This window comes from Benincasa hispida, chromosome 6 (assembly GCF_009727055.1).
Source record: "Benincasa hispida cultivar B227 chromosome 6, ASM972705v1, whole genome shotgun sequence".
Taxonomy (NCBI): Eukaryota; Viridiplantae; Streptophyta; class Magnoliopsida; order Cucurbitales; family Cucurbitaceae; genus Benincasa; species Benincasa hispida.
Window position 1 is genome coordinate 10330873 of NC_052354.1, and position 9975 is coordinate 10340847.

The window sequence follows — 9975 nt, forward strand, 5'->3', positions numbered from 1 at the left end:
GGAACAAGAAAATGACATCGCAAAATAAATTTGATCTCGATGAAACAATACATCAATGAAAAGTAAGTTCGATAAATTAAAAATTTAATGAATTGGTTTTTTATTTATTAAAATTTATAGTATAGATAAACGACTGCGGCCAAAGGACAAAACTCATCCATTTTGAAAAATGGAAGGCAAGAAAAATCCCTTTCATTAGAAGTTAGAAAGAATCCTCTAAAGAAGGCTAAAGCCTAAACATTGATTCTTTTTTTCACCTTTTTTTAATCGCATGCATCAAAAGGTGCCTGTACTATTCTTAAGGGATACAATTTTATCCTAATCAACCGACTTTATCAAGAAAGATTACTTTTTTTTGGCCAAAAGATTGATAGTGAGATCTCAATTCAACTTATTTATCTTATGGTATATCTCAGTATAGAGGATGATACCAAAGATTTGTATTTATTTATAAAATCTCTGGTGGATGGGTAATACACGGAGTAGCTATTTATGATACTATGCAATTTGTGCCACCAGATGTACAAACAATATGCATGGAATTAGCTACTTCAATGGGATCTTTCATTCTAGTCGAAGGAGAAATTACCAAACGTCTAGCATTCCCTCACCCTCAGTGCCAATGAGTTTTCTTCTTTTAGACAAAAAAGAAAACTATGCCTTCACCATATAAAATATGAATATTAAGTAATAATAGCATGACACTTTTTGAATCCAATATGGGAACTTTTTTCTTGTTTTTTTTTCTAAACCATAAGGTTATGTATCGTAAGAGTAGTATGAGATAAAAGGCATTTCCGATTTTTATTGATTTATTGAAGGCCTCTTTCAACATCATAAACTTTTTTATTTTCATGACGGAAGACTCTATGAAAGACTATGAAATATTTAGTTTTTTAAGGAAAAAAAGAAACTTTGGGATTGCTGGATAACAAACAAAATAATAAAGCAATGGAACCATCATAGTATTTTAAAATTACTAAAAAAAAAATGGAAGGGTGGTTGTTGGATCAGTTATTGCTCTAGGTCTACTAGATCCTCTATTTTTTATTCCTTCGCTAAAGATAAAAATGAATTCCATTGTGGATGCACTGCACAAAGGATGCATGTACGATTGTTAATCCTATCTTTTTTATTATTATTAACTTTGACTCATCATGATCACGATGTAAGATAGAGTAAACCATTTATTAAATCATCAGGGTAATGATCCATCAACCTGCTAGTTCTTTTTATGAGGCACAAATGGAAGAATTTATCCTAGAAGCAGAAGAACTACTGAAGCTGCGCAAAACCATCACAAGGGTTTATGTATAAAGAACAGATAAACCCTTATAGGTTGAATCCAAAGACATGGAAAGGGAGGTATTTATGTCAGCAACAGAAGCCCAAGCTCATGGATTTGTTGATCTTGTAGCGGTTGAATAAAAAATAGCAGGGATTTCGTCCAAAAATTCGAAATTTGAGATTTTATCTTTTTATCGAGGGTTAATATAATATTTTCTATTACTATTAATCGTATTAATTATTAATATCAAGTATAGAATTAATTCATAATCATCTGGTTAGGATTGATCTAAACCAACTCATTATGTAACATGCCAATTATTAAACAACTTATTAGAAATACAAGACAATCAATCAGAAATGTCACCAAATCGCCCGCCCTTTGGGGATGCCCTCAGCGTCGAGGAACATGTACTAGGTTGTATGTACGACTTGTTTAGACCATGGACAATATAGTACAAATTTTTTTTCATATAAGTGATAAGTACCAGTGAATAGGATAGAATGAATGGAAGATCTCCCGTTCACTACCTAAAAATAAATTAAAAAAAAAAAAGATTTTTCGTATCCTTTTATTGTGTATCAAATTTATGGTTTCTATTGGTGCAAATTCAATCATCTCAATTTTAAATTTTAGATGAGAAAGAATTTCCCATTGGTAATAAATTCTTATCCATTAAGCAAAATAAATCATATTTAACAAAAGGATTATGGCCTTATTCTTCCAAGAACAAACTAGTAGGTCAGCTACCCAACTAATCTTCGTAATTAAATACCGTTACTGTATACATAGATCTCATTGTGAAAGACCGATTACTAGCTAATTCATGAGTAGAGCCAAAGAGGGTGAACTGTACAAGTTAACAATAATATTGATGAAATAAAAGAAGGAGCCCCGGTGTATAGAGATGACCTCACTATTCAAGAACTAACCATAGAAATGAAGGAACCCACTATTTCTTTATCTTTACTTTATGTTTTTTTTTTTTTTTTTTGATGCCTAGTATGAATACAATTTTGTATTCTAGGGTGATTAGAACAAAAAAGAAATCATGGTCAAGAAGGTTATTGTAGCAAAAGGCATTGGGATTTTTATTTTATACATTGGAAAAATACATTTTGTTATTAATAGACTGGGCAAGGATAAAGGGATAACGGAAAGAAATGAAATCATATAGTTATTCATCAAAGTTTCATTTATTCAATGACTAGAATTAAATGAGGGTATATAGCTCGGAGATGTAAAACAAAAATTAGTTTATTTGCATCAATAAAGAAGAGGTAAAATAGTCTTCCTCACAATATCCATACTATGACTAGTAATGCTGATAAGTCATTCCCAAAATACGATAGAAAAATAATATAAACAAAAAAAGGGAAAAATTTGTCATAATTTTTTTATCACACATAATTAAATTATAGAATTATGAACAATAATTTGGTTTTTTTATGAACTTTATGTTGATAAATTCGTAGATTTAGAAATTCATTTCGGGCAATTGAATTTTCTCAAACGGTTTCTTTTTAAGAACTAAAAAGCTTTCTGCCAAAATAACATATGCAAAAGAGAACAAAAGGCCTTGGACACGTAATGGATCTTGAAGGACTATTTTTGCATCTCCTTGACCAAATCCTCTCACATTAGGATTACTCGTTAATGGTTTATGAAGTTTGATAGATTCACCCTTTGAAAAAAGAAGTTCTGATCCAGGAGGGATAATATCAACCACTTAACGGCCATTCGTTACATCCACTATGATTATTTCATATTCACATTTTTCTTTTCATATTATTTTGCTTACTATACATGTTGCTATAGCATTATAAATATTATTATTACTTTTACTCCCATAGGGATAAATCTGACCCCTCCCCTTGTTCCTACCTACATATATAGGATAGTTTAAGGATTGAACATCTTTCTTAGTCGCAAGGTCCGGGGAAAGAATAGGAAGGGTGATTTCACTATATTTCTAACCAGGAATAAGCCCTATCACAAAAATATTTTTTTAGTGGGACAATCTCTCTAAAAAGACAAATTGCCCATCTTTTCTTCAATCTCAGGAGAAATACAAATGGGGGGAGGGGGGCTAATTCAAACCCTTCGAGTCAAATAAGAACAACCCCACATTCAAACCGCTCTTTTTACCATTCGCAAAAACTTCTTTTAGATGCATATCATAAGGAATTTGAACAATTGATTCAAATATAGTATCAGGAAGTACAACTTCTGGAACCTCGATATCCACAGGCTTATTAACTAAATGGCATTGGCGCAGACAATACGACCGGTTGCTTCTCGTGGATTTACATAAACCTGTTGTGCAAACGTGGGATATGCGTTTGAAATGGATGCCCAAGTTAGTATATATATCATGAGTGATACAGAAATAGATTGAGTAATCTCTTCCTTTATCGAAGAAAAGGTATTTCTAGTCTGCATGGTCCAATCATTAAGCCCAAAAATTTCTACAATAAAATTATGTAGGTCCCTAGTATAGTTCCCTATCCATGATTATGCTATTTACTGAAATAATGTTACTCGAATATAGGAGGCATCCTTCAAGATGGGTAGAAGGAATAAGTACAATTTTGGATGTTTTACTTATGTACAAAGTAAAAAACATTAGATTTTTTAGTCATGCATTGAATGATAAATCACTACAAATGACGGAGATACACGATTTAAAAATGAAAGACCCAATATTTAAAAATTGTGTCAAGAATGACTGAAAAAGTGGAAACAAGACCGGATATAATTTAATCATTATGAGAAAATCCAAAATCTTTGTAGACAGAACCAATCATTAGTTCCCAACCATGGGACGAATGGAATCCTATACATAAATCAGTTAACAAAGAATAGAAAAAGCTTTTATTATGTTGCTTAAGTTATATAGGAACTCTTGAACCCAAGAGTTAAGAATAACAAGTTCTTCATTACCAAGAATGGAATAACCAACCACTTAGAATAACAAAACAAATTATATTTTTCGAGAAGTGTAAAATCATATGGATACGATCGTCATCGTGCATCTTGATAAATTGGATCATTTCTTTGTAGATTCTCATACAAAACTTTTGTAGATGTTTTTTTGGGTATTCCTTTAGCATTTTGTCCAAGAGAAAGAGTTCTTCTAATTTATAACTTTTTTATAATAATATTTTCTTGAATGTCATTTAAAAAAAAAAAAAAAGTCAGATTGACCCGCATTCCACTAACTAGTAACCTAAGAATCTTTGCTTTTATTAAATGAAAGAGAGATCTATCAAGGCAAAAATACTATAGATGAAAGACATAGAAGGGGAGTGAATGCTTTCTTTTTTGCCATTTTTTCGCCAGTGATTTTTTAGTGAACTCACTTCATTTGTTAACACTCTACACTACTAATATTTATATCAAATATAAGTTCTATTATAAGTCATATGAATACTATTATGAATCCATTCCCTCTTTTTTAGTTTTTTATTTGTGATTCATTAGTTAATCCTTGAATTTCAAAATAATACAGAAAAAAAATAATAAAGAATCCACTTTTTTTATTGTGGGGTTGATTTACATATGCATCAAAATTTGGACAAAGACAGTTTTCTTGCTATTCTATATACATTTGCTTTGAGTCAAATGAGCATTCTAAAGAAATTCCATTTAAGTTATACTACTACTATGTTTATAAAAAATACCATTCTTTCATTTCAGTTTTATCCCTCTTGCTACAAATTAAATTCATTTTGAACTTCATTTCTCAAAAAACTTCAATTGGTACATGCAAGAAATAGGCCAATTTGGCACCCTTGTGCTCAATTTCTCATGGGATCAAATTCTTATCAATATGAGTCAAGGGAATGGCTCCTTAGCCTCTTATTCCATATAAAGGACACGAGGTGCATAAATACCCTCTTTAACTTCTATTATAATGGACTTAGTATCTTTCATAAGGAATGGAGGAAGATTCGACAATTTTTTCCAGGAAACCCCCAACAAAAAATAGACACTATTTCTTCTTTTCTATCGAATCAATCATAATTGCTACCTACTTTCCACAAAATTGTGCACCACAAATAGGAGCTAAAAAAGAGACCGACAATCCCATAGAAAGACATTACGATCCCCTGTGGAAAAAAAATTATTTGCTGTGATAGAAATAAAGATATCAAATCCCTACCAAGATAACTGGAAGTTCCAACTAATAAAAACCCTAATGAACCTAGAAAAAGGATAAAGGCCCAACAGAAATTGCTAATTTTTAGAGATCCTCTTATAAATTCTATCAATATACGTTATGATCGCCATTTCATACTATATCTCGTTGAATTTTATTGGAATTGATAGAATAACAAAAATCTATTTTAGTCTTTTTGTTTCCGAAGTAACTCTAATTAACTAGCACTATTTTGATTCGAACCTTTACTTTAGATCTAAGTAATTCAGATCTAAAATAATTTCACATCACCTTTATATGATACCCTATAGATACTTACATCCATATAGATATATTTATTTTATATCTCAAACATTTGTCGCTCAATCTGTTATATATTTTCAATTTTGAAATACTTATAATTTATTTCCTCAGATATCATGTTTACGCATGTATAATCGCTTATGTTTGGAGTAAGCCACATGTTAGGCTCTAGTTTACTAAATAGATAGCTATTTTATCGTAAAAGTCTAAGTTTTGAAGAAAAAAAATAGACGGCACTAGTGTTGGGATTGGTGTCCTAATTCTCTCGGTGGTCTTGTAGTTTGTAAACATTTTGTAAACATATTGTTATTAATAAAATAAATGTTATTTTATAAGCATTTACTCAAATCCAATAAACTAAGATCCGTGGTTATTTCATGTAACTTAAGCATGTATGTGGAGACATACAAGTGGATCATGCCTTAAGTAATAACCTAAATGGTCTGTAGTAGATGGATAAAGGAGGGATACCTTATCCTGATGACACTACGGATACGACCCACTTTACAAATATTGTAAAGTGCTACAAATGATCTGATCCTGACCATTCATATGGAGACATGCAAGTGGAGGTATCCTATACAAAGAGTTTGTATAAGACCAGACCATGAGATGATTAGTCTCTTTATATAACACCATTGGTAATTGAGACATACATTTCACTAGAATGACCATAGGTGACATGACCTTAATCCTGAGTGAGTTGGGAACTCCTACTTATGAAGGCAGACCTTTTATTTTTATGGGTGAGAGTGGCCAGATTACAAACTCAACAAGCCTACCATTTTGGGGATTCGTCTGATTGGGAAGTTGGGAACTTAGCTACACAAGATGGAATTCAATTCTACCTCGAAGCAAGGGTAAGTAGATAAATTGCTCCTTTAAGGGCTGATTTCGGGTCTTGAACATAGTGGCCACACCCTCTCCTGGCCCGAGAGGACTTAGTCATAGTAGGACTATGACTATTATTCATTAGAGGAATCAGTGGTACTTAAGGAGTTAGATGTAATTACATGGGATAAAATGGTGAATTGGCCCAGTTGTACTTATGAGCGATTTGTGAAGGGTCATTGCATTGTTGATTGGTCATATGGACACATAAATATATCTATAGTGCGAAGAGTGCAGCTGTCGATCTTTAGTGAAGTGATCAACAGTTAACAAATGGTGGATCTCGTGATTAAAGAGTTTAATCAGTTATTCACGTACAGTTGGAGCTTCGCTACAGGTCTATGAGGTCCCCTTGGTAGCTGATAACAGACAGAAATGCACGTTATCATAGTGTTGAGTTCTTAAACAATGCTGGCTTGCATTGATAAAATATGATAGATTGCGTCCAAAAAGCATCAAATACATAATATTGTGGTCGCATGCGTTCATCGCATAGAAATAGTTTATTTTTGTGTTTTTATGCAGAATATGCATTGACGCAAGGTGGAAATTGCGATCATAGGAAATCATTGGTCGTGCACAGCATTACCGCAAGACTTTGCGGTGATTGTGTTGGTAAACATTTGCTCAAGAAGGATTGTTGCTACTTGGTGGGCGCAACTTGGTGGGTGCATCTGGGTGAAAGGCATAATTAATCGCGATGGGACAAAAAGCTGATGACGGTCGAATCTGAATTAAGCTAACAACCGCTAACGATAACAAGTACATTCAGCTTTTCGGTGACAAATATTCAGCGCATCAGTCAAGGAATTAAAGCCATCCCATCTGAGAATTCATAAGAGAAAAGCTGCCTTCACCCCGAAGCACTATAAATACCAAAGGCATCCTTCAGAAAAGGGGTTCACCAGTTAGAGCATTCATCAGTTAGCTTAGCAGGTCTTTGTCCATAGTTTTTCCTTTTTATTTTAAGGCAGAGCAAGAGAAGAGTAGAGACGTCGAAAATCATTCAGGGAAACTCGAGAGAGAACCTTGAGGCATAGAAGAAGAGAGGGGCTGACTCTCACGAGAGCGAGATTATCTTTTGAACACGAGTAGAAAAACAGTGTAAAAGCCTGGGCAGCAAGAGATTGCTACCAGGCTCTTTATTCTATCCTTGCATTGTTATTTTGTACTTCATCTTTATATTTATACAATGGAAGTTCTTATTCTACATCTGTTCACTCTCTTAGCACGCATGAGTAGCTAAACTAGTCGAATGTGTTGAGAAGAACTAAGCTAACATGACCTAGGAAGTTCATTGCTTGCGATTGTCTTGTTTTATGTTGTGCCCAACACCCCTTTAGAGCTACTCGAGAGAGAGTCTAAAGAAAGAACCTAATGACTCGAGAGAGCTAGGTTAGAATCTAGACTCGAGAGAGCAAGATTAGAACTGCATAAATAAAAGATAGGGACTTAGAGATAAGCTCTCTTTGTCAACCTGCATCGCATGCATCCTAGAGATGGGAATGATATTATGTGGTCGCCTTATTTGTGTGTGTGTCATTTTGTCATCGCATAAATAAGAATAGAGGCTTATATGTAGGTCCTATAGACTTATTGCATATATTGTATGCGTTCTAGCCTTAGAAGTCGTGGCATTCGCACCGAGAGGTGGTTTACTGTTGTATGCATGTTGCATGATCGCATAGCATGAACGCATCCTAGGAAGTGTTAGCCGAAACTTTTCTCAACCCGTTCACCGCATACTCATCGCATTTTCCGTTTATTCAACTCTTTTCAAACTCCGCCGCATTTATTTATTTTTCATTACCGCAAACAAAAACCTCAACAACTATTGATTTATTTGGTTACCGCAAAGTTTTCCTAAAAATTACCACCGCAACCTGTTTTCACAAGACCCTGAATTCGACCCTGGACTTACCAGGAAACTCAGTGGAGTTTACACTTGGATTCCGCTGAGGAAACTTGAGTTCTCAACACAATTTCACCATCGCATTTTATCCACATTTTCACATCATAAAATAACGCACCAGTAGATCAATGGGTTCAAGTTGAGAATCAGATTTTAGGTTAATTTGAAGTGTTCAAATTAACAAGAGGAAATTCAATTATATGTGATATAATTGATATGATGTATTAGATACATTAATTGGAGGAATTAATATAAATATAATTTATATTAAATACCATAAAATAGAAAAAGAAACTATGGTTTATATGTTTCATATGATGAAATATTAAAACTATAAGTTATAAATATAATATGATAAGTTAATTATTATATTTATTTATAACATATTAATTATATGATAATTAATTATACTTTTTCTCTAATAACTAAATTGAGTGGGAGGTTATTGGAAGTTTTATGGTAACTGTGAGATAAAAGAAAAATTGTTTTCCAAATTCAAGAGTTGATGATTCACTCGGATTATCTCATAAAAGGCTATCGTGTAAAAGGGTTTTACTAAATGATAGCATAGAGAGCATACACGATCGAGTTAGAGTTTACTATATGATAGTTACTCGCTTACTCATTGCTACATGATCGAGTAGCAAATCTATACGATAGACTTCATCTTTCTAAACGATTGAGTATTTCGTCTATACGATAGACAACATTCATCTCCCACTTACTCGATCATCTACCTCCTACTTTCCTCAATCCAAAGTCATACAAAGCCCATAACTCCTAGATCCTCACATCGAGAATACCAAGGTAACCATTGTGGTGGTGTTCTAATTCTATTCGAGGATCAAGTTGAACTTGATTGTGATCGAGGTGCATCCAGTCGTTTGTTGAGATCGCGTTCTGATCATTGTGTTCGAGTTCGTGCTGTTGAACGAGTTCTTCAAAGGTTTGCATACTCTATCCCTTGTTCAGTCTTTTAAAGAAGCATGTTGCAATTTTCTGATTATGCATAATAGTTTCTGTATGGACTGTAATTGTTGTGTTCTTTCTCAATGGGATTTGGAACGATCCGCTTTCGCTTATTGGATCTCTGTTTAGATTTCTTTCAATTGGTATTAGAGCCAGGTTGTTCTGATATTCCAAATTCCATTGCTGTATTGAACTTCCTTTACAGTCATGGTGGGTTTTAAGTGTTCAACAATGCGTTTAAGAGTTAAATGTGTTTGTGGATGTGGTAATGGATGTTTATGGGATGATTGCCTCTGTTTAAATCTTTCTTTAAGTTTACAAAGTGTTAATTTGTAAGAGCCTTTGTGTTTTTGGACATAATTAACAAGCAATCAAGTCTGTATTCAAAGTGTTTGAAGTGTTTTGAGTCGTTCGTGATGAAGTTTCAAAGAAGCATGGAGATGATGTTCT